The sequence below is a fragment of the Artibeus jamaicensis genome, unplaced genomic scaffold, assembly GCF_021234435.1.
Source record: "Artibeus jamaicensis isolate MK-2021 breed Jamaican fruit bat unplaced genomic scaffold, CSHL_Jam_final contig_387, whole genome shotgun sequence".
Lineage (NCBI taxonomy): Eukaryota > Metazoa > Chordata > Mammalia > Chiroptera > Phyllostomidae > Artibeus > Artibeus jamaicensis.
Genome location: NW_026521812.1, coordinates 42,076,614 through 42,100,601, shown reverse-complemented (window position 1 = coordinate 42,100,601; position 23,988 = coordinate 42,076,614). Strand labels below are relative to the sequence as shown.

The 23,988-nt window shown below is 40.9% G+C and overlaps 2 long non-coding RNA genes across 2 annotated transcripts in view; one reads left to right on the top strand and one right to left on the bottom strand.

Moving 5' to 3' along the window:
- LOC128627368 (uncharacterized) overlaps positions 1-23,030 on the top strand; it is a 37,452-nt gene extending 14,422 nt beyond the window's left edge. Inside the window, exons 2-3 of the long non-coding RNA XR_008391548.1 lie at positions 1,210-1,352; positions 22,955-23,030. This is a non-coding gene — a long non-coding RNA (uncharacterized LOC128627368). The remainder of the gene's footprint in view (positions 1-1,209; positions 1,353-22,954) is intronic.
- Positions 19,086-23,988, bottom strand: part of LOC128627369 (uncharacterized) — a 37,480-nt gene continuing 32,577 nt past the window's right edge. Inside the window, exon 3 of the long non-coding RNA XR_008391549.1 lies at positions 19,086-20,439. This is a non-coding gene — a long non-coding RNA (uncharacterized LOC128627369). The remainder of the gene's footprint in view (positions 20,440-23,988) is intronic.

Below are 23,988 nucleotides of genomic sequence, written 5' to 3'. Positions count from 1 at the left end.
CATCTGTGGTTTTTCTGCTTAGCCTCCATTTCTTCCTGCCTTTTCTGCATCTGGTTCTTTAACTTTCCCAAGATTTCTGTGAGCTACTCAATATGTGCTATCATACATTCCTTTCCTATTTTATCAGCCATAATTCTTGCCACTAATGACCCTTTGAGGTCAACAGAGTTCACATCTGATTTGGGAAGGCAAGGGTGGAGTGTTAAGGGTCTCATATCCCATGCTGAGTTTGTTTCACAATGAAGTCTTTAAAATAAGGAAAGGGTATGATTATATTTGTGTTTTTAAAAAATACTTTATTTATTTATTTTTAGAGAGAGGGGAAGGGAAGGAGAAGGAGAAGGAGAGAAACATCAACATGTGGTTGCCTCTCATGTGGCCCCCACTGGGGGCCTGGCCTGCAACACAGGCATGTGCCCTGATTGGGAATTGAACCAGCGACCCTTTGGTTCACAGCCCACCCTCAATCCACTGAGCCACACCAGCCAGGGTGACATTTGTGTTTTAAAAAGATAATTTTGTTTCTGTTTTGAGACTGGAAAGGAGGATAATGAAGACAAAGAGTCCAGGTAGGAGACGACTATGATGCTCAGGCAAGAGATAGTGACAGCTTTAAAATAAAGGGGCAGTGAGCGAGAGAGAAAGAAAGAGGACTTGAAATATTTCCTCAGCAGCTAAATATATTGGTTTGGGTGACGTATGGAGTAGGTTAGAGGGAGAAGTGTGGATAGTTTTGAGGTTTCTAGCTTGGATGAATAGATGGACACACGGGTATTGGGGCCATTGACTAAGGGAACTAAAGAAGTTTTAAATATGTCAAACTATTGAATTTAAGGTGCAGTTGGAAATATCCAATAGGGAGGTATATATGCAGAACAGAATTTGAGCCAAGAAGTGAGGGATGAATAACATGGATGACCTCGTTGGTGGTCAGATTAGACGAAGCACCTTTGACATTTATAGACGGGTAAACAGCTGGCTAAGGAAAGTAGCCTCACGAATATCAAGAGCAACCACTATCAATGCTACTTGAAAGATTTTTTACCCATTACCAGTTGTTTTGTCATATAACTTTGTAAAGGGTATTCAAATTTAATTTTAATTGAAAATTAAAGAGGCGTATTATGGTTTCGTTTTGTACTTCATTTTTAAAGCAGCAGGATTTCTTTAAAATTACTTATGGCATGGGCTTCCATTTGTCTCTGGTAGGTGCTTGCAGTGCCGTATGGAGGAGTTGCACACTGCCGCCTGCTACGAAGAAGCCACTGGAGCCCACAGCAAGGGAGCTGTCTCAGGCTCCTCTCAGAGCTCCCCGCCTGGGATGCCAGAGCAATGCCGGGCACCTGACACAGGTGGGCATAGGACCTTTTTCTCCCACTCTCTGACGTAGCTTTTGTGGTAGCCCAAAGCACATACGAACATTTTCATCTGCCTGTAGCCACTACCTTTTAAATAAATCCAGTCCACTGGTCCAGATGGAAAGAGATACCACACCATCCCTTCTGTCTATACCTTATTTTGCTGTCCCTTACCTTGATAAAAACCAAAGGCAAATAAGTGTAGTCAAACAGATATGTCTGTAAAGGAGTGATGTGGGTGTGTACATATGTGTGAGTGTATGTGTGTGAGGAGAATACAGGAGGACATGTCTAAACCATCAACCTCCAGTCAAAAATGCCCCGCTACACATGGAACACAGCTTATAAGTCACTGGACTGCTTTGAAAAGAACAATGGCTTTGCCACCAGAATGAGGCCAAAATCTTATGCTATTTAGTGCTGTATGGTTTGGGTTTTAAGTTACTTCATCTCCTTGAGATTTTTTTAATAAGTAAGATCGGAATAACAGTAATACTTATCTCTCAGGACTGTTAAGATACAAAATAGTGCTGACAATGTACTTGGCACTGGTGCTTGGCAAGTAATTAGGGAATGGGTCTAATCTATTTTCCTAGATATTTAAAATGTATATACTTAGCATATGTCCTTTGAAGTGGGCATCCACTTTGTTCTCTTTGTGTTTTTCATTCAAACTTGACTTCTCCTGTATGTGTGCACATATGCATTACAGAAGAGATATGTATTATACTTATACATTGATGAGAGAGAGATGTTGAATATGTGAAATCATTTAATATGCTTGGGGAACTATATCTTCTATTTATTATGGAGTTAAAGTATTTTTAAAAACTGTGTGTGCAAGATTCCACTTCAAAATGACTTCAGCTTTGTAAATATTTTTAAGATACTGCTAACTAACAATCTGTGACCAAGTGTGATTTATGGAAATATTGTGCAAACACGTTTGTGCCTTTTGCTTCCAAACACCTAGTAGGATTGGAACAAATGTGTGCTCTAAAAGCATTTCTCAGCAAAACAAGCTTTTGGAATGAAAACAAACACAGGGCTGTGGGACAGGCAAAATAACGCAGATGCTGACCATTTTCATTTTGGTAAAATAGTATTTTGTTAATTGCTGTGTTCTTTTTTATACTGTATGCTCTTCCTTCGTCCCCTTTTATATCAGATTCAGAAAGTTCCTCAAAGAAATTTCCTACTTTTTGCTAATCTATTCATCTTTTCCCCTCTTAAGCAAGACTTTACACGGAATAACTATATAGTAATAGACACTTCAGTTTTGCAGATTATAGCTTAACTTTTCTATCATGTTGTTGGCAAAGTTTTAGATCAAAAAAATATCTCAGAGTGAGAGAGAAAGTAAAATGTTATTGTTGATACCAACAAAAAGTTTTGTGTGTTTCTCATATTTCTCATTTAAAAAATATAATCACTAGAAATGAGAACATCTCTATTCAAGCTGTTCATACATTCGTTCTTTCATTCATTTACCCAACGAGTATTTTATGAGCACCAGTGATTGACAGGCCCTGGAGAAGAGCTGTGACTAGAGTATAGAGCTGGTCCTTGCCTTGAACAGAGCTTAAAACCAGAATTGGAAAAATTTTGGCAAAAATCACCAAGAACCCAGAATCTCCACCAGTCATTTCCATGACCCAGTATGGCAAAGTCCAGGGAACAACATACTTCATTGTTCTCATACACAGACTGTCTTACTAATCACTCTCCTATCTGCCTCTTAAGTCAGTTTTATTAATCTGACTTATCATTTGGGACTTAGCTCTGATAATATGAAACAGCTTGCCTGGCAAACCTGATTATTGAACTCAGCTATTTATAATTATGTTATATATAATGGTCTGTTATATTTAAGATAAACTAGTTATTAAAATTTCCACGGTGCATGTAAATGCTTTCTGATAACAGTGTTCTTTCTTCGTGTTATCTTGAAGAGTCTCTATCTTTTTTTATTGCTTACTTTTGTAAGGAGGGATTATCACTGTGAACATGACAAAGGCAGCAGTTTGAACAAAGTTCTTAATTCACCACTGTTTGTTTGCTTTTAATTCAGTATGAAACTGTTAACCTTTACAAATAGACAACTAGGAATATGGCTAAATATTTATTTTCATAATCTCTAGTTTCACATATTTGTAAGTTCAGACCTGAAATCCTATATCTCCCCGACTCTCTAGCAGAGTTAATGGTACAAATTCCTTTTTTGAACTTTTTCCCCTGACTTAGTCCTCTTAATTTTTTATGGCTCTAAAAAATAAAACATGAAAAGGCAAAGCCAGATATATTTTATCTTTCATGTATGACAGATGTTCCCTCACCCATGTTTCATGGACATAATCCATCTTTAGAAAACATAGAGATGGATGTTTCTGCCTGCAAAGCTTCATGAAAAGAAGCCTGCTTGTCTCGATGAACAAATCCTTCACAATGCATCTTAGGGCCACACACTATTCAGTTTTCTGGTTGGGATTCTACGTTGAGTGGCAAAAGGATTGGTGTGAGACAAAAACTTAGAAAGTGGCTCTAAGTATGTTAATGGTGATAGTAGCCATTCAGATGGAATATATTCTATGGGTATGATTTTAAAGTTACTTTCACTATTGTTTTTTTTATATGTTAGATGCACAAAGGGAAGGGCCAAGCATGACCTAAGGGTGGTTTCATTTTTAAGACAGTCATGGAAGCTTAGGTGTTCATATGGATATTTTGAATGAACAAATGAGAAAAAACAAGCTTATTAAATTCAGACATAAAACAAACCGGGAGCTCTAGCCACAAAACTGCTATCAGATACAAACTTGCTTTAATCGTCACAGAAGGATAAAGATACGCTCTCTTTTGGTTAAGCCTGATCCTATCTCCTCATAAAATGCTGGCAGATAGAGCAGCTTTGCCTTTCAGATTTTCACCCAGTTATTTTTAGTTCTTCTGAAGCCTGGGAAATAAGAAATATAACCTCCTTGAAAAATCCGAGCGAGCCAACCCTGGCAGGGCCCTCTGAATCTGATTAGATAAAACAACAAAGCGGGTCTGTGGGGCAGAGGCAGGAAGAGCCAAGGTGGGTGGCGGTCTCTGCTCCACTCAGGGGAAATGTAGCCTCAAAGAATTCAAAAGTGGGTGAAAAAAATAACATAAGCAACAGACAACTTTCCCACATCTCAGGTCACTCTCTAAATACAGCTAGAAAAATTTGTCCCACACTAAACTTTAAAAAAATTTTTTTGAAGTACAATAAACAGTATGTGAATGTATGTTTATCCTCAGCACCACACTGAGGGGGATATTTGCTCACTAGTAAGGTCTGTGCTCTATATCATCAAGTTTTCTTCCCTCTGATTAGCTTAGAGGCTAAATTGGGACCCAGTTTAAGTTATAAAAGTAGAAATTCATTTTAACGTTCCCAATATAATATTGGAACAACTTAATGAAGCCTTTCCCCTCAGTTATTAAAATGGGAGAGAATCATGAAAATAAGGGTAGGTGGGAATTCTCCACCCCACCCCCACCGTGTTCTGCCTTGTAATTCCTGGCTTCAGCCTGGCGAAAGGAGGCAGAGTCCAACCAGGGAGGTGTGGGTGGTTGGTGTGCTGACAGTTGTCATCAGTAGCTTTGACAGACCTACTGAATAAGCAGCGTTGTTCGTGCTGTCCCCAGCATCCCCACTTTGTAAAAGAAAACAAACAAGAAAGAGCCGGGTAGTGAAATACAAGATAGTGGCCATCTGGCATCTTCTGGGCTCCGGAAGTGGCTGAAGTGCCCTGTGTTTCAGTCTTGCTGTTGAAAATGGGGCGATTGTCTTACATGTCACATTCATTTGATCATTTGAAAACTACTGCAAGTCTTCGCCCATTTTCTCCTATATTCCTGATGTCCATGGTTAAAACTGTGGAGAAGCTGAAAAATGTCAAATTATAGTAAGGCCTTTAAGTTATTTCTTGGGTACAAATAAAGTCAACCCTGCTATTCTTCCTTCCTTTTTCTCTCTGAGTTTCTCAACTTCTGTCTTCATGTATCAGTGCCCTGGTTCTTTAACTCATATGAGCAGATGAGACACCACATATGAGGCACCACAGCAGATGTGGGAGAGGGTTTTAATGGGAGAACTGGGGCACGCTTGGGCCAGGGAATCCCCCAGTCTGGGCAGAGGCTGGGAGGCAGTAGGGGCATGTAGGAAAATGAGCTAACAGGATGGTGGGTCAGCCAGGATTCCAGAAGGGACCATGACTGCACCAGATTCCACTGTTAGCCAGGCCTCTGAGCTATTCCCTGTAGAAACACAGGTTTTTCGATATGGTCCCAGTTCCATGACAGTTGTAGATGCTACGGAGAATCTACAGGCAAATGAACAATTATTCACCTTCACTGCTGCAAATCTGAAAACACCACTGCCAGTGTAGAGCTAGAGATGCTCCTGGCTTCCCTGCCACGGCAACATCGAGCCCCTGCTCAGAGATCACCCACTGGTCTGTTTGGTCTGAGCCTGTTCGGCAGCCTGCCTCTGTCCTGTGCCTCTGTGTGCAATGCCGCTGGGAGTGGGACCTGGAACGTGCTTCTCAGGGTCCCTGTGGCTCAGGGTTCCTCGGTGTCAGGCATGGAAATCTGATAACCAAGGCGGACAGCCTCCTCCACCTTTCTGCTCTTTGGATGGCCAATACTGCTAGACAAAGGCGTGGGGAGACTTTGTGGTATTAAAATGTCGCACAGCTTTTTATATCATATGCTCATTTTCATCCAAAGAAAACAACTTGACAAAGTGCATCTGTCTTCTGAAATAGATAATGTTAGCTCCTCACTTGCACTTCCATTAGGTCTGACTGTGATCACCTAGACAGAAGTGTTTTGGCTACAGTTGAGAACTTCTTTATTTGAAGTTTTATGTGTTGCTCACAAGATAGACTACTTGTACTAAAAAGTCCTGAATTCCTCATTTACAATATACATTCAAAATAGAAGTCATGGAGCTCAGAATCTAATTGTGAACCTTGTCATGAAAACTTCATATGAAAATGTTAGAATGGGTTGTGCAGTTACCTACCACCCTCAGGTATAGTAGCTAAGTCATAACTTTCTGGTCAGTGGTTTTCCAGTCGTTGAAATAAAATACCTTACTCTCAGGGAGAATTTTTCAGTTTACAAGGTGTTTTCACACATGTTACCTTTTTGATCCTCTAAGAAGCTTGGGCTAGATGGTTTATAAGTCTGCCCTGGCTTTAAACTTCTGTTAGCCTGTGGCTATACTTCTGTGAAAGAACAGAGGCTGGAAGGTGGTTTCTAACAACAAAAACAGTAGAATGAATTGACCCCATGTAACAGAGTGACTTGAAAATGCTCTTCATAAAGTCCCTGTATCTTCAGATAGCACTTTTTAAAATCACCATATGGTGCTCAGACGTTTTGTTTAAAGGGTCAGAGACTCATCATCTGCGGGTTCTGAAGTGGAGGAGGCAGTCTGTCTGTCAGTGCCCTGGGAGCCCCGGCAGCTGAGCATTTGAAGTGGGCAGCCACCCACATCGTACCAAATTTGCCACCGTGGAATTGGCGTGCGGGCTCCGAGTGAGCGCACAGAGAATATGACACCTGTCCTCTCGCGGATTCCCCTTCTTTCACCATCTTTTTCACTAATCACCTCTGAACTGCATCAAGCCCGAGAAATAAACACTGGCAGAGACAAGCCTCCAGCAGAGCACTCAAAGTTTCCCTCCAAAGTGTGTCTTGAAAATAATACCCATATTAAGCCTCTTTGTTGTTGCAAGCTTTTTGAGAGCGGTCATTTCCTTAATGTGATAAGAAAGTGAAACTTTTTCAAAGAAATAAGGATTTGGTTATGTGTTTGTCAGGATCAACAGAATCTTAACCAGCACTTTAGGGAATATTTCCATGGCAAGAAATTCTCTCAAGCTTCTTATTCTAATTAGGAAAATAATTTAATCAGTGTTGTGGCATGTTCCGGTTTTTGAGGTGGTATAAAGCAAGCACATGGGGTTTCTTCACTAAGGAGAGCCTTGCGCAATCTGAAAACACCAACTGTAGTTTGGGTAGGATGCACACAGCATTTAAAAACAATCCTTTTTTCCCTTGACAATTCATAGAGGGAGATCCAGTCTTTTTAAAGTTTAGGATCATTCTTTAACGGTCGTGTGTGTTACTAATTCTGTATTCCACTGAGCTGTGTGAGGAGGTCTCTGAAGTAAGGAAGCAAAAGCACAATGGCTGACTCATCTTCGGGTTTGGGTTACATGTGTGGAGTTGTGTTTTGGATGGAGCTTTCTGGAATAGCAACACTCCATCAAAAACACAGTGGCACACCTGTACTCCAAATGCTCGAATAAGGCAAAACATATGACATCAAAATGCTGGGATTCATATTAAAAAGAAAAAAGAAAAGAATGCAGGCTGTAGCAAAGACAGAGACAGCACCAAGACACTAATACACATGAAGAGTAGAAAGTTTTACGTATGTTGTTCATGAAATGATTTATCTGTCATTTAACCTCTTGCTCATAAGCCATGTTTGTTCTGCCTGATGTTGACATGGACACCGCATACACAGTGTGTGAAAAGTTGCTCAGATCGATGTTTCATCTTCAAAAATAAATTATCATCACAAGTTGTGTAGTGAGAAATGACTGTGGTTGATAATTCCAAAGTCTCTAAGATATACAAAGGCAACAAAATGCCTTCTTCTGGAATTTTTAAAGGTAACTTATGGTGCAGAATAGATTCCACTACTTGAAGAGAAAATGTTATAAATTAATTTTAAAAGTGGGAGATTTATGTCATTCTTTTTCATCTAAAATTTTCACAAATTTCCTTTTCAATATAATGCATTCTTACACAGACCTCTTAGAGGACAACATTAATACTGTCAATTTGATTGACCTTTAAATTTTACAGTTTATATTTACAGGTATAATTAAAACAATTGTAATAATTTTTTTGGTTTGCATAATCATCTCAACTGGCTGCAAGAAATTTTTCTTGTATGCAAAGTACAAGCAGGCAGGTGTGAAAATAGAACTTTTGATACATAAAAGCTTGTTTCTAGCTGTCAAAAGATTGATTTTTAGTAATTGAGTGTGAACTTTTGTTCACGAAAACTTGTTATATTATAGACCTTCTTGTCCTTGTGGTTGCTGCACAGATTTATACTGTTTTCCCTCATTTATAGATGATAAGACTATTTCTTATTGGGTAATAGTTTTATAATTTTTTCAGAGAATGCTTCTATATTGCAGTTGCAATTGATTTTGATTTTGAGTGGCCGCCTGTTCTCCATACTCCCTACATTACACCCACAAAATGACTGCTTACCAACCCCAGTGCTGCTCCTTGCTGGGACCTACAATACAGGGAGTGAGATTAATATTGGAGTTTGAGAATCCAACTTTCTAGTCACTGTGCACACATTGGTTCTATGCATGAGACCAAGGTTTGGCCTTAAACACAAACTTTTTCCTCTGAAAATATCACGAGAAATGATTATTAAAAAACACTAACTACTTTTTATACTGGGCACAAAGGAAAACAGACAGCATCTAACTTGGAAGTTTGCTGCCACCTTGGTCTTTATTGAGAAACATGTGGCTGACAATTGAGAAGCTGAGAAATATCGTGTGGATTAAAGGAAATAAATTAAGAGCTGAGTTATATAAATCTTGAGGGCTCGTTGCACCTGGAATCATTTTCGTGGCAGTACATACAATTGGGCTTTCTCCTCTTTAAAGTATCCTGGCTGCAGAATGAAAATCGCTGTTCTGAGTAAAATGTTATACAAATCTTTCATTTGGCCACTAGAAAAAGATTTTTTTGAAAACATCTTTTTTCTCTTCTTGAGATTTTCACAAAGTACCAGAGTATTTTTGGTAGAGATTAAGAAATTCTTCTGTCACACACCTTTGATCCTGGACCAACATTGTTTCTTTGTGCATTTTTCTTTAGTTTTGTTGAATCTGTCTAATTCAGCCTATGCTTTCTAGTCTCAGAAACTTTGAGGTGTTGACACAGACTGAGTTCAGTAGAGATATTCTGGATATGGTATGAAAAGTTTTAGGGTGTTCTAAAAGAGTTGGTTTTGGAGACAAAAATACGTAGTAGGTTTGTTTGTAGTACAGCAGAAATAAACATTACAATTTCTCTTCATACTATGTTTAGAGAGAAAGTAAGAGGATAATAATTATGCCATTTTGAGCCTCTGCCATAGCATTCTTCTAAATTATGTGTATTATCCAATAATGAACATTTACTGAGTATTTAATATGTGTCAAACTATAGCTGAAGCCCTCTGTGTATATTAACTTATGAATACTTACCAGGAACCCTGTTAGATATTTTGTTATGTGCACTTTGCTAATGAGAAAACTGGAGCTGACAGACCTCTTAACCACTTTGCTAGCTTGCTTCTCTATACTACTCTGTTCTTTTAGTCAATATTTGTAATAACCTGAAAATAGGCACAATTATCTTTTTTACATATGCAGGAGGATATGGAAAGCTCAGACATTAAGTTACTTGTCCCAAATCATACAGTTAAAAAGTGGTGGAGTCAGAATTCAGGACAGTTCTGGCCAAGATAGAGGCATAGGTAGAAACACTTCACTTCCTCACACAACCAAAAGAAGGATAACAACCAATCTAAAAACAAACAACCACCAGAACTGCCAGAAAATCAAACTGCATGCAAATCCAACAATGAAGGAGTTCAAGAAACATTCAACCAGACTGGTAGGATGGGCGGAGATGGGCAGCCAGGTGGAGAGGACTTGCAGCAAGTCAGTGGCTGGCTGACCTGGCAGTTCCATGTTCATGCGGATAAGCCCAAAGGGACAACTGGGGAGGAGACAGACCATGAAACCAGGGTTCCAGCATGGGAAAAGAAATCCTCCAAACCTCTGGCTATAAAAATCTGTAGGGGTTGTGACAGTGGGAAGAACTCCCAGCCTCACTGGAGAGTCCATTGGAGAGGCCCACAGGGTCCTGGAATATACACAAACCCACCCACCTGGGAACTCAGCATCTGAAAGGGCACAATCTGCTTGTGGGAAGCCAGGGAAGTGACAGAAAGTGGGGTGAAAGCTGAGTATGTGACATTATACCTTCTCTGACCCCTCTCCCAAATACAGAACCACAACACAGTGAACAGGGTTGCCCTGCCCTGGTGAATACCTAAGGCTCCACCCTTTTCAATGTAACAGGTGCACTGAGACAAAGAAATACGGCCCAAATGACAGAACAGATAAAAACTGCAGAAAAAGAATTAAGTGATGAGAAGATAGCCAACCTATCAGATGTGGTGTTCAAAACACTGGTAATCAGGATGATCACAGAAATGATTGAGTTTGCTTGCAAAATGAAGGAAGAAATGAAGGCTATACAAAGTGAAATAAAGGAAAATATATAGGGAACCAACAGTGATGGGAAAGAAACTGGGGCCTAAATCAACAAATTGGAGCAGAAGGAAGAAATAAACATTCAACCAGAACAGAACGAAGAAACAAGAATTTAAGAAAAATGAGGAGTGGCTGAGGAACCCCTGGGACAACTTCAAATGCTCCAACATCCATATCATAGGGGTGCCAGAAGGAAAAGAGGAAGAGCAAGAAATCAAAAACTTATTTAAAAACATAATGAAGGAAAACTTGCCCCATCTGGTAAAGGAAATAGACTTTGAGGAATTCCAGGAAGCTCAGAGTCCCAGAGAAAGTGGATCCAAGAAGAAACACACCAAGACACACTGTAATTAAGTTGCCCAAGATTAGGGATAAGGAGGGAATCTTAAAAGCAGCAAGAGGAAAGGAGAGAGTTACCTGCAAAGGAGTGCCCATAACACTATCAGCTGATTTCTCAAAAGAAACCTTACGGGCAAGAAGGGGCTGGAAAGAAGTATTCAAAATTATGATAAGGCCAGGACCTACAGCCAAGATTACTCTATCCAGCAAAGCTTTCATTTAGAATAGAAGGGCAGATAAAGTGCTTCCCAGATAAGGTCAAGTTAAGGGAGTTCACCATCACCAAGCCCTTATTATATGAAATGTTAAAGGGACTAATCTAAGAAAAAGCAGATCAAAACTATGATCAGTGAAATGACAACACACAACTATCAACAACTGAACCTAAAAAACAAAAATAAAAACAAACTAAGCAAACAACTAGAACAGGAACAGAATCACAGAAATGGAGATCACAGGGAGGGTTATTAGTGGGAAGGGAGAGAATGGGGGAAGAGGTACAGGGAATAAGAAGCATAAATGCTAGGTACAAAATAGATGGGGGATGGCATTAAGAATAATATAGGAAATGGAGAAGCCAAAGAACTTATATGTATGACTCATTGACATAAACTAAGGGGGTGGGGAATGCTGGAGGGTGAGGGGGTGCAGGGCAGAGTGGGGACAAAGGGGACAAAAAATGGGACAACTGTAATAGCATAAGCAATAAAATATACTTTAAAAAATAAAAGAATTCAACCCAGGACTGAGTGATGCCCAAGCTTCTATTTCACTGTCACAAGAGGAGCACTTTTTCTAGAAGACTGAGTCAATGCTATAGGGAGCTTGTTCTACCACATTGTATCTGGGATGGCTTTGGACTACTACTACAGGCAGGGTGGCAAGGGCACTGCAGTCTGCCCAGACTGTAGCCCATACACATGGTTCCAATTGGCCTTCTTATCCATGCTGCAGGGTCAGTGCTCAGAGTGAATTGGGAATTTCAGAGTGGTTTGCTTCCCAGAGTGGACATGCGCCTTCAGACAGGCTCATAGAGGAAATCCCGCTGGGACTGCCACATAGCACACATATTTGTAATGCCTTCCCCTGCCTCAGGCTACAAGGGTGCTTTGTAGTTAGAACCTATCATTTTAGTATCCCATCTGGCCTTTGGTGGAACGCATTGCAGAAAGTGAACTACAGATTAACCTCCAAGCCAGAAAATATTTTCATGGTTCCCATTTCAATAGGGTCACAAGGGTGTATGAGAATAGAGTGCTTGGCAGGAAGTAAAAATCCATACTCTCAGGAATATTCTTTTCATTAGTTCTAACTATGTCTGTTCAGACCTAGCTACTTAGAAGAGGAGAGGCTACCAGTAGGGACCAGTGCAGGAAGCTTTGCACTGTTGCTATGGCAGTGGGTTAAAGAGAAAAGGCAGCGTATTCCAGGCCCTGCCTGTTCAAATCATACAGAAATAAACTTTCAATAACTGCCTGTTTAGATGTACTATTTTTATATTATGGTGGTTCCTATCCATTTCAAGGATTACAATAATGTGTATGATGAAAGACACACCAGAACTACTCTTCACATCGTTTTGTGACTACAAACATACACATTGTCAACACAGCTCCTTCTCATTTACATTATCGTCTGAATTCATGAGCACGGGGAGTTTTATGCTTTCAACTGTCTTTTCAGCTCATGTAGTGAGTGCCTAGACTACACTCTTTCACAAGGTAGAGATCAATGTAATTTCCCCTACAAGTTGAATGCAGCAACTGCATATGACTGAAGTCATATGACTCTGACTCCACCATGGTAAGAGACCATAAGCCCACCATGGTCAGGTTCTGAAATTTTTTAGAGCAGAGGTTCTGAACCTTGGGTCTGTAGGGCATAGACTCTAGGAGGCCCATAATCTTCTGAAACTGAACGTAGAATTTTGTGTCTGTCAACTGTGGGAGAATGGGGCCACTGCATTCATCAGTCTATAAAGGGCTTATGACCCACACAAGGGTCATAGATACATGGGAATTCCATTAGCAACATGTCTCTCATCCAGAATCGAAGATGATGAAAACAATAATAAAATATACATATAGTCAATTTCCTTTTAAGAAAAGATTCCTCATGGATAATGTTATTCTTTTTGCATGTAAGGGGGTCATATGTATTAAGATGCAGATGTTCACTTCATTTTGATGTCTAAAGGTTAACATAAAATTCTGTGAATAATGCATTAAAAGTATGTCACATGCATAGAATCCTTCAGCTGTTCCTTAACTTAAATAAAATATATTCAGTAATATTTCTCAAAACATATTTTGAATGATTCAAACATTATTCATAGCTACTGAAGGTCACAAAATGAAATAAAATTCTGTGAGTGATTTTCCCTATTGGAATACAACGATGCTGTTTGTTTTCTTCAGAATACAGATAACAAATAACACCAAGAAGAACTGAAGATTCACTTGTAAGACGTTCCCCTCTTCACTCAGGGGCAGCAGCCCTGCAGCTCGTGAGCCAAGATTTCTCTTTTCTCTGGGACAGTCAGTCGGCATCTCCTTCCTTTTGTGCTCGCCCTTTCCTCCTCTCCTTCTGTGTGTGACCATTGCCACCACTCTCCTGACATTCCAAGTTTTACCTCTTTGGACCAGCACCCACTGCCTTTGGAACAGGGGTGACATTGATGTGGAAAGGGGAAGAGACATTGGAGTCAAACCTTATCATTTGCCCCATGTGCATCTGTTTTCCAACTATGGCTGTGTCCCCAGAGTTAGTACATGTGCCATCAGTCATATCCTCAGCCCCCGAGTCTCCTTACCAACCTCTCAGTCCCTTACCAACCTCAGTCCCTCTCAGGATGATATAATTTGTTCCCTTGAATATAGGTGAAGCTTGCTTTCGTCTGGCTCTAGAAAGACCCTTAGTAAACAAGCATGCTGACCCCCTCAGCCCTTCTGCCCCAGGGCCTTTGCCTAGTCTTTCCCTGGCCCTTTTATCTATCCACTTACCTGCCTTGTGCCCTTTCTCACTCCCTCCAGGTCTCTGATCAAATGATCTCACTACTCCACCTTCCTAATTCATCACTTTACATCCCCTTCCACTTGCTCCATTTTTCTTCACAGCACTTTTATGATCACACTACAATGAGCTATTTATTTGTTTGTATTTGCCTCTTTCCATCAGAGTGAGGGCATGGCTCTGTTTCGTTTACTGCTTGATGCCGAGAGCAGTGCCTGACTCGTAGTAACACCCAATAAATACTTTAAATTCATTGAACAAACAACACCTAACACAATTTTGCAGGTTACAAGTACATTCATATTTATTGCTTTATTTAATCTGTTCCAAAACCTTATTTGTTATCCTTATTTTATTAGTGAGAAACCCAGGGATCTATCTACACTCTGCAATTTCAGATTCCTATTTTAGAGTTTAACTCCTAAAATATATTTGTGCCTTATTCTTAGGTTCTTAAGTTATACTGCCTCTTGTGCTTTTTGATTCTGAGTATATTTCAGAAATTCTCCACACTGGCTCTCCGGTAGAAGCATTTTGGAAAATTACTTTCATGAGGCTTAATGACCAATTAAATAAAAATACAAGAGTAAGATGATATATTCTATCACAACAAACACCTACCTGGGTGATTTTTTTTAAATCAATTTTCCTGCTTTTTCTGGACATTTGAGTTAATTTGGTGGTAATGGTATGTTCAGAATATACACTTAAATTACCTTCACTTGTGAGGTCAGATTTTCTCCTTAGTACTTTTAATAGAGGTTATTCCTGTGCCTCTGTGCAGCCAAGATTGAGAACGATTGGGTCTCTGAATGCACAGATCCATTTTTCTGGAGCACCCTTTTTACTCAAATATTTAGGAGAAAAATATTATTTTTAGTAAAATTAATTCAGTTACATCATGGATTTCCATTCAAAATATCCATGAATTTAAAAAGAGTAATTCCTAAGACTTCAAAGAAGTGTCTTGCTTGTAGTGGCCTCAGTCATGGTACTGATTCGTCTTGGCCAAAGAAAAGTAACCATAGATTAGAGGAAGGTTTAGAAAACAGAACAAAAATTAACATTATTCAATTTGAACAACAGTAAAAAATATGCAAAAAAACTAACATTATTCAGTGTAATGAGGCAAGGACAAGAGTTGTAGTTCTTAATGCAAAAAAGAAAAGTGAGAAATGAACTAATGAAAAGTGGGGGCCCTATGTAAGTATTCGACAGACACGTGCCCAGACCGCTCGAGACGCCGGAGCTGGGAGATGGACTGAAGGAGCCCACGGACTGCTGAGGGGAACAATCAGATGCGATTCCAGCGCAGAGTGGTCAGGCCGGAAGAGAAGCACACACAACTGCAACCGCAGTGCAGAGCATCAACCTAATAATTATGCAAAGTAAGAGTGCAGGCTGAAAATGGGCAGAGGCGATTCTATGTACTTGTAGAGTACTTTCGTATGAATTATTCGTTTGGTCTCCCTCAAACACTTTGAGATCGAACGATCATGTCCGATGCATGAGGACAAACAAGAGACTCGATCCTTGCTGGGTCCTGCCAGCTGCTGGGCCGCTGCCGGTCTTCTGTTTCTTGTTCGTGCCCTTTACTTGTGATGTCACTGGTGCTAATTAGAAAATGGGAGAAACTTAGTGCTGTTTACTTTCCTTTGTTTAAAAAAAAAGACAAAAATATTAGCCCTGGCTGGTGTAGCTCAGTGGATTGAGCACGGGCCTGCGAACTAGACAATCGCGGTTCGATTCCCAGTCAGGACACATACTGAGGTTGCAGGCTGGTTCCCTGCAGGCCAGTTCCCAGCAGGGGACACATGAAAGGCAACCATACACTGATGTTTCTCTCCCTCTCTCCTTCCCTTCCCCTCTAAAGATAAATAAATAAAATCTTTAAAAAAACAAGACAAAATATTAACTTCCATAGGGCATGAGCACAATCTCCTAAGTTATGATTGTTACTAATAAATGGAGTGATTTTGTTAGTATTGAATGCTTCTGCACAAAACCTCTGCCAGTCAATGCCTAATCTATCTAAAGAATAAAACCTGTCTTTCCTTTGAAATTTTTAAGAAATCCTTCTCAAGGTTAAAGGCTAAGGCTTGTCCTATTGGTTTCCCTTCAAAAATATGTTTTCTAAATCACACTATGCGTGTTATCATAACAAATAGAAACATAAGAAAAGCACTGGGTACCCTTTTTCCTTTAGATAAGTGCTGCGCTACTGGAACATATGACATCATATTTGGCTCCAGCATTTGGAAATGAAACAGTATAAAAGATGACAAGTTCTAGTAGCCACGTCATAACAGGGGATGAAATTTAAAACAAGACTGACAACATAAAATTTGAGGAAACTGACTATTTTTTAAATTGTACATTTATTGTGACAGTTTTGGGGTTAATCTCTGGAGCCGGCACAGGGATGAATGAGGTAATGGTCGCACATGTTGTGGATAAGATAACCGAAGCCGGGAAAAGCCCATTTCCAGGCTAACGTGCAACTAAGATTATGTGCCTGGTGGCTGGAAACCGTTGTGTGGTTAGGATAATACAGGGTTTAAAAATGATGCTGATGGAGCAGTGAGCAGTCACATTTGATCTGAAGCTTTCCAAATGGGGGCATGAAGAGGAGTAGGTGGGGGCCTGCCAGGGGAAAGATTTGGGGACCAGGAAGATGGGAGGTGAACTACAAAACTCCCTCCCCGAAATGACATTAGAAGGGTGGGTAATTAAAACTTCACTGCAAAGTGAAATCTGAGGATAAGACTAGCTTAATGCTGCTCATTGTGTACACTGGGGCGCGAGAGGAGATTGTGACTCGGACCTCCATTCCCCGTGACCCAGATGTTATTGCCATCAGACAAATGTTCAGAGTTCCTGCTTGGACCACTTTCTTTTATTCTGTGGCTTTGAGGAAGGGGAAAGCAAGCACTGTGAGAAACGTGTTGACTGAAATGCACCATTAATTTCATGTCTCTTTTCTAAAAAGCACTTTTAAAGTGTGCCAAGATGTTTTTAGTGTTTCAACAACATGCTTTTGTGACAATAGAGAAATGAGGGTATGTTTTCATGGTATCAATAAAAATACCATGGTAATTTACAAGGTTGGACTGAACTCTAAACTGGGTTACAATGAAGCTCTTTCAGTGTGAACAGAGATAGAACCAATCTTTATTGTGTTCCTGAGCCACTGAGATCAGAACAAACATGATGTCTGACCGCCTCTATGATCTGAAATCTTGGCTGCCAGGGGGCTTGGATTTTACGAAGGGCCCCCATTTCTGGAACTCTCTTTCCTACCCAGCATATCCCAGATTTACAAACTTCGAGGTCTTAGAAGGACAGGAAAAAAAAAGGGGCATATTTGTTTTTTTCTTAACTGGTGTAGGTTTCCAGATGGTATTAGAAGCTATTATTGGCTGAGAAGAAACCCTTGTTTGCATCCCAGTCTTGTACATGAGTCTGCAAATTTGGCAAATGGCTTCCTTTAAATATGTGAGGAAATAAACAGAGCATTTTCAGTATTTGCTGACACTCATTATTCTTTCCTTCTCAAACTTTGCCAGATGCAGACACCAAGGGCCAATTTTTCTAGTTTTCTGTTCAGAATCCCTTCAGGGAAGTACACTTATGAGATTTCCATATCTGATTCTTTGTACTAATGAGTCTGTGCTCATATGATTCCATGGTCACTTACTGATGAGCAACAAGACAGGGTCTTGTTGATCTAATCCCCTTGACATCCTGCCAGTGGGCACTTTCACATCGACATTAAGTTGCTACTCTTCCATGCACAGAAGTAGGCACACTGGTGTGCAAAGATGTTGGAGACCAAGTTTCTGACCTGAAAGTATCCACAGTGTTATCGAGACATTGATAAGTACACATACCACTTTTTAGGTCTGTTGCTCTAAGAAATAATGAAGGAGGCAATGAGGCTTGATGGAGAGACCAAACATGAGCTTTGAAATGCAGATGGACATGGGTTCAAAATCTGGGTCAGCTACTTCCTTACCCAGAGCATACCACTTTAACCTCCCAGAGCCTTAGTTTTCTTGCCTGACAAATAGAAAAACTGGCATTACTTCCTAGGGATGTTGTGAATGAGAAATCGGATAGTCCCTGAAAACAACCCACCATTGTGCTTGATTTATAAAGGATGCTCAGCAAACACTGGTTCCTTCCTTCAAACGAGCAATAAAGGACCCACAGCTGAGAAAATTAGGAAATGCTCTGCCTTTGAGAAGGGTGTTGAAGGATACAGAGACTTTCACACTCATGATTTGGAGAGCACTGCACCAGGAGACAGAACAGCAAAGAAAGGCAACATATTTGGGGAATAACATGCCCTTCGATTTGACTAATGAGAGAGCTCTGTGTAGAGATGGGCTACAGATATAGCCACGGAGGGCCTCCACATGCAGTGGGAGGAATTATAAAGCTCTGAGAGCACAAAGTGTCAGTGACATAAGCAGGGTGGCACTGTATCATTGGAGTTGTCCCAAAGGGACATTAATCTGGCAGCAACATGTGCATCGGTTTCCAGTGGGGAGAGGCAGAGGCCAGGAGAATGGTTCGGACCACTGCAGAGCCCTTTAGAAGAGAATGAAGGTTTCGAGCGTGGGGGTGGGGCAAAGGGCGTGTGGAGTGCGGTGAGCCCACAGGCCTGGAAAGGCTCCTTCGACTTCTGCCTAGATAACATGCCATCCGCCGCTTGTCCCTCTGTGTTCATCACACCAGACAGAGTGTTACTTCTCTATGGGCTCAGCTCCCCTGCTCTTTGGGAGCTTGCTGGGAACTGTATTTTGTATTTTCCTCATTTGGACATTTCTAGACTCTATCACAGAGTCTGAGAGTACAGTCAGCCCTTGAAAAGAGTTTGTTTAGTGCAGGAGTAAATGTTGAATACATGAGAAAGACAGACAAGAATGGAATAGCAAGAGGAAAATAAAAAGAAACAAAAGGATAGAAGTACAAAATGAGCGGAAGGAAGTAAAGAGAAAGATAAAAGGTTGTTTTGGAACAGTGTGAGTTCATTCACAACCAGGGATGTGAAACTGTAGCCATTAAAATTAGATTAACACTTCCTTCTTTTTTCTCTTTACCCTAAAGCCTTCACCCTTTGCACTATTCTTAATAAATAATACTTGATGAAGATGGTGATGATGTGTCCTCTTCATGTTAATCCAGGCAGTTCTCAGTTTGTGAATGGGTTAGGTTCCAAATGTCTGTTGTAAGTCGGTTTGTTTGGCTATTGGAATGTATTTTTCCTTAGAGACAATGTAACAGTCAGTGGTTAAATTCTCCAACTACTTCACAAAAGGCTATTTAATCCACAAAGTGTTGGAATGATAGCGCTAATGTACTGTGGAGTAGGAATTCCTTATAGGCATATTATATACTTCTTGGTGATTTGCAAAGTGCATTTGCATTGCGTACATTTACAAAACGGAACGCCTCTGCATAATTTTTTTCCATGGAAAACCATGTTCCAAGTTTTAAATGAGGAGGCCAGTAACACATCCTCCACCCACTCTGCTCTCTGTGAAATGACTTGGCTTCCACACAGAGGCTCCCACGCTGCCCTTCCCAGCCAGCGGCACTGGCCCCAAGGGAGCCCCCGAGACAGGGAAGTGGAATGGGTGTGTGTCAGTGCAGTAGGGCTCCCGGGAAGGGCACTGCCGGGGGTTTGTAGTCCGAAGAGTCAGTCTGCATGTAGATTCTGCCACCACCAGCTGGTAACCTTGTGTGTGTTCAGAGTCCACTTATGCAGAGTGGAGACAACAGCACCTACTTCGTGGGTGTTTGTGATGTTTAAGATGAGATAAAGGAACACACAGCAGAGTATTCTGATACATGGCATATGCTCAGAAATGTTCTTATGCTCTTCCCCGCCCACCTACCACCACTAAACTGTGAAATGGGATGGGTAATGAGAAGCTCTTGCAGCCATCAGCTCAGCTCATGGGGCAGGTCATGGGCTTAAGAACTGGGGAGAGGCGGCGCTGGGGGTGCTTCCCTGGTGGGTGAGTTCCCAGCTGGGGGACAGTGAGGGCTCCCAAGTGCTGATTCTCCCAGACACCAGTGGCAGCTGTGGCAAAAGTTTCTGCATTGACACTGTGGAGTTCTGTGAGCAGGGGAGCCAGGGCCAGGTTGTGCATTATCACCGTGACTGATGCAGCCCAAATCTCAGGCGTGAGACACAGAGAAGGTCAGTGCTCACTCACCCTCACCCGCAACCCTGCGGGCAGCTTTCCCCTAGGTGATGTTTTCCTCTGATGCAGGTTCTTTTCATCCTATGGTTCTGTCCATCTTCTCATACTGAGCTGGTGACAGAGGGGAGAAAAAGTGCCATTACAGGGTAGGCCTGTAAAAAATTCCAGTGCACAGCCTCCAACACAGCATTCATGTATCACACTGGCTGCCAGAGACCGGGAAGTGCAGACTTGTCCATAGCCCAGGAAGGAAAGAAAACAGCTTCGGCGGTCAGCTGGCAGTCTCTGCCACAGGGCCGAGTAAGAGTGCTAAGCAGCTCCTGGTTGGTGCAAACTGTTTTCCAGTGAGTAGTAAGTAAAAGAACACCGACTGCAATTCAAGATACCTAAGTCAAGATGAATGAAAAGCAGAGAATTCACAATAAGAGGCTGGCCTACGTACTTTGTGGGTAAACTTTGACATGTATGTTAGTTTTCCTTCTCTGGAAGAAATGAAAGACACGAAACAGATGAATATTAAATAGCTTTCCATGTAGATTCAAGCATAAAGATAATGACTCTTTTAAGTTTCTACACCAAGAACATGTTTAAAATAATGCCAAATTTAATAATACAAGTTAACTTCAGCAATTTAAAATAAGGGCACTGTCTGAAGACACAAATAGTCACTTTTCATGTTGTTCTTTTCTCTCTTTGAATTATGTAACGTGCTGACTCAGTGTCTGGATATTCAAGTCACACCCAGAGCTGTGGTTGATTAGGACACTTATCTCCCTTCAGACCTCTGACTGCTCTTAGGAAAGGTCTTATAAAGAGCATGGATTTTGGAGTCTAAACACTTCAGCGGGTCGGAGGGTTTTCAGGTGTTAGACTTACAAAACTCTCTCAGAGGAGCGATCTCCCCACAAGAAGCTCGCAGTCTTGTGACAAAGACAGCGGTATGAACAAGCCATAGCAGCACAGAGGGACGGGGCAGCCCAGAGTGTGTCCCTGGGATGATGGCATCGCAGCAGAACAAGTGCTGGGAGTGAGGGTGAGAGGAAGAGGGGAGAGGGAGGGGTTGGTTTGGAACGGAGACCCCTCCGAGTCGGCAGGGGCAGCCAGGACACAAAGGCTGCTGTGAATCGTGCCCAAGGGCTCGGCTGTTATCCTATCCCTGAGTAGGGGCTAATTTCGCCCTAGTGCACAAGCCATGGTGAGCTCAGAGAAATGTATCTATTGATTCAAGAATCGTGCCAATTTATTTGTAAAAATAGCTTTCTAGAACACCTCAGTGTGGTCTTACTCTATTAAATTATATTAGCACAGGTGTGTGCGTGTGTGAGGGCACACACACATTCTTCAGATTATAGGCGTGGAAGGCCTCCGTATGTCAGAGGCAGTGAGGGTTGCGGATTGTGTTCCCTGTGTCCCCTGGGCCTGGGCTTAAAAAATTAAATTTTTTAGAATAAAAGTTGCTCAAAACCAACTTAAAATGTAATATAAATGCATCCCGTTGAAAGTTTGGGTACATTGCACTTTCTGTTGATTTAACTACTGGTTTAGAAGCCAAAGAACTAAAGAGGAGTCATTTTGCTTTTATTCCAAAAGAAGAGGAAATAGTACCAGAGGGAGGGAAAATAAAGACCTGTACATGATAACCTAAGACACTACAGTCACCCTATAATGTAGGATTGCTTGCCTCAGAGCATTTCTGTTTGTGAAGCTTCTTGGTATTACAGAGATTCTTACCCTTGTCTTCTCATGAGAATCAGCTGGGAGCTTTAAAAATTCGATGGTCACATCACAGACCAATTAAATCAGAATCTCAGCAAGTGGTACTCAGGCACCAGCAGATTTTAAGACTCCCCAAATGATTTCAATTCCCAGCCCAGTGCGAGAAGCAATGGCCTGTTAGGTAGGATTACCTGTTCTTTTGGAAACAGCAAATTTCAATTAATCAACTCATTTAAATCACGTGCCAGACACTCTTCTGGGTACTGGGGGCTACGGCACAGGCCTGCCTCCAAGTGTGTCCCAGCCGAGGACAGAGACTGAACCTGGAGGGGCCGAGGGAGAGGAGAGGGTGAGCAGTGATAGGCTGTGACCGGAACAGTGGTCTGAAGGTGCATCGCCGAACATCGTGGTAAATATTTGCTGATAGTCGTGTTTTGTAGCTAGCTGAAAACTGGAATTAAGTAAATCTAGAGGAACACCCTAGAGGAAAATTTTATATTAGACGGGGATTAGAAGCCAAAGAAACTGGCTTTCATTCTCGTGTGTAATAGAATATTATGTTTATCTATCTAGTCCAGACTCGGCTGAGGATTTAAAAACAAAACCGCTAAGGAGTCTTTTTAATAAAATTGCTTAAAAACAACAATACATTTTTAAATAAAATTTACACAATGTAATTTGTTTAAAATATACTGTAAAAAATGGACACTGACTTGAAAAGACAATCATTTTTCTCTTAAATATTTAGAACTAAAGAGCTCTTACCAGCAGCAGGACGTGATTTTATTTTATAAGCCGATGACCACGTTCTGTAAGATGGTGAAGATGTTAAGGTACCGTTGGCCAACAGCTGATGGATGACCGACTCATAAACCACACCGACTCTTATTTCTTTACATTTCCCCCACAGGCAGGACTACTCTAGACCTTTATGGAACTTGGGTCTGGACTTGTGCTTTCTTTTCTCTGTATTAGGTGAGTAGATGTCATGGAAAAAGTGTGGGGGTTGAGCTCCGGTTCTCTGGGGCACTGTTTCCTTGAGCGTAAAATGGTGATGGTAAATGTTTGATTGAACAGTTAGAGTATTAACTCTAAAAAATGTCCAAGAACCACATGCAGATTTTAATACTCATGAAGTTAATACTAATAAACATACGAGTGGGGACATGTGTCACTCTTCGATCTGAAAAGTACACTTAGAATATCTATTGGATACTGTCTGTTGGTCCTCCCTAACGAATTTTGCTCAATACCTTCTCCAAGGTCTGCAAGAAGCCGTGGTAATGTCCCGTGTAAGTGAAATGACAGATTCATACAGAGTTCCTATAGTGTTAATGGGGGGGAGGAGAAAAATTTCTAGGTATTAGTGACCAAAAGCTAAATCAGAAAATAATGTAACAGTAATTTAACAAAAATTTATCATCTTTAATAACATAAAGCACGATTCATGTCATAGCTAATAAAACATAGTTGGATTCTCAAGTATTGCCATGACTGATTTAAGATTAAAAGATCAGTTTTATAATTCATTGTTTTAACTAATGAAATCCACTTATCTTAATGATGCATACCTTAGTTAATAGTTTAAGGGAATTATTTCTAGGTGCCGGGAATAATAGGTAAGCATAATTTGTGTGTGTGAATTCTCTGTGATTTGGTTCACAGAAGACCTTTCAACTCAATGCTGGTGTTTCAAATTAAAATATCAAGTCGGTTTATACATCTGGCCTTACTTGGTGGTTTTCTAAGTTGCTCATGCTATAGCGTAAGTGTACTTATATTAATCATAGTTCAAAGTAGCCACATCATTAAGTAATAATTTTTGAAAATATATGTTCTTAGAAATGATACCTACACCCGATTCAGTTTTTGTTGTCAAGCCATGGGCAGGGGAGAGGCGTGGAGGGGGGAAGAAAAGAACGCCAAATCCACCCCTCGGGCCAT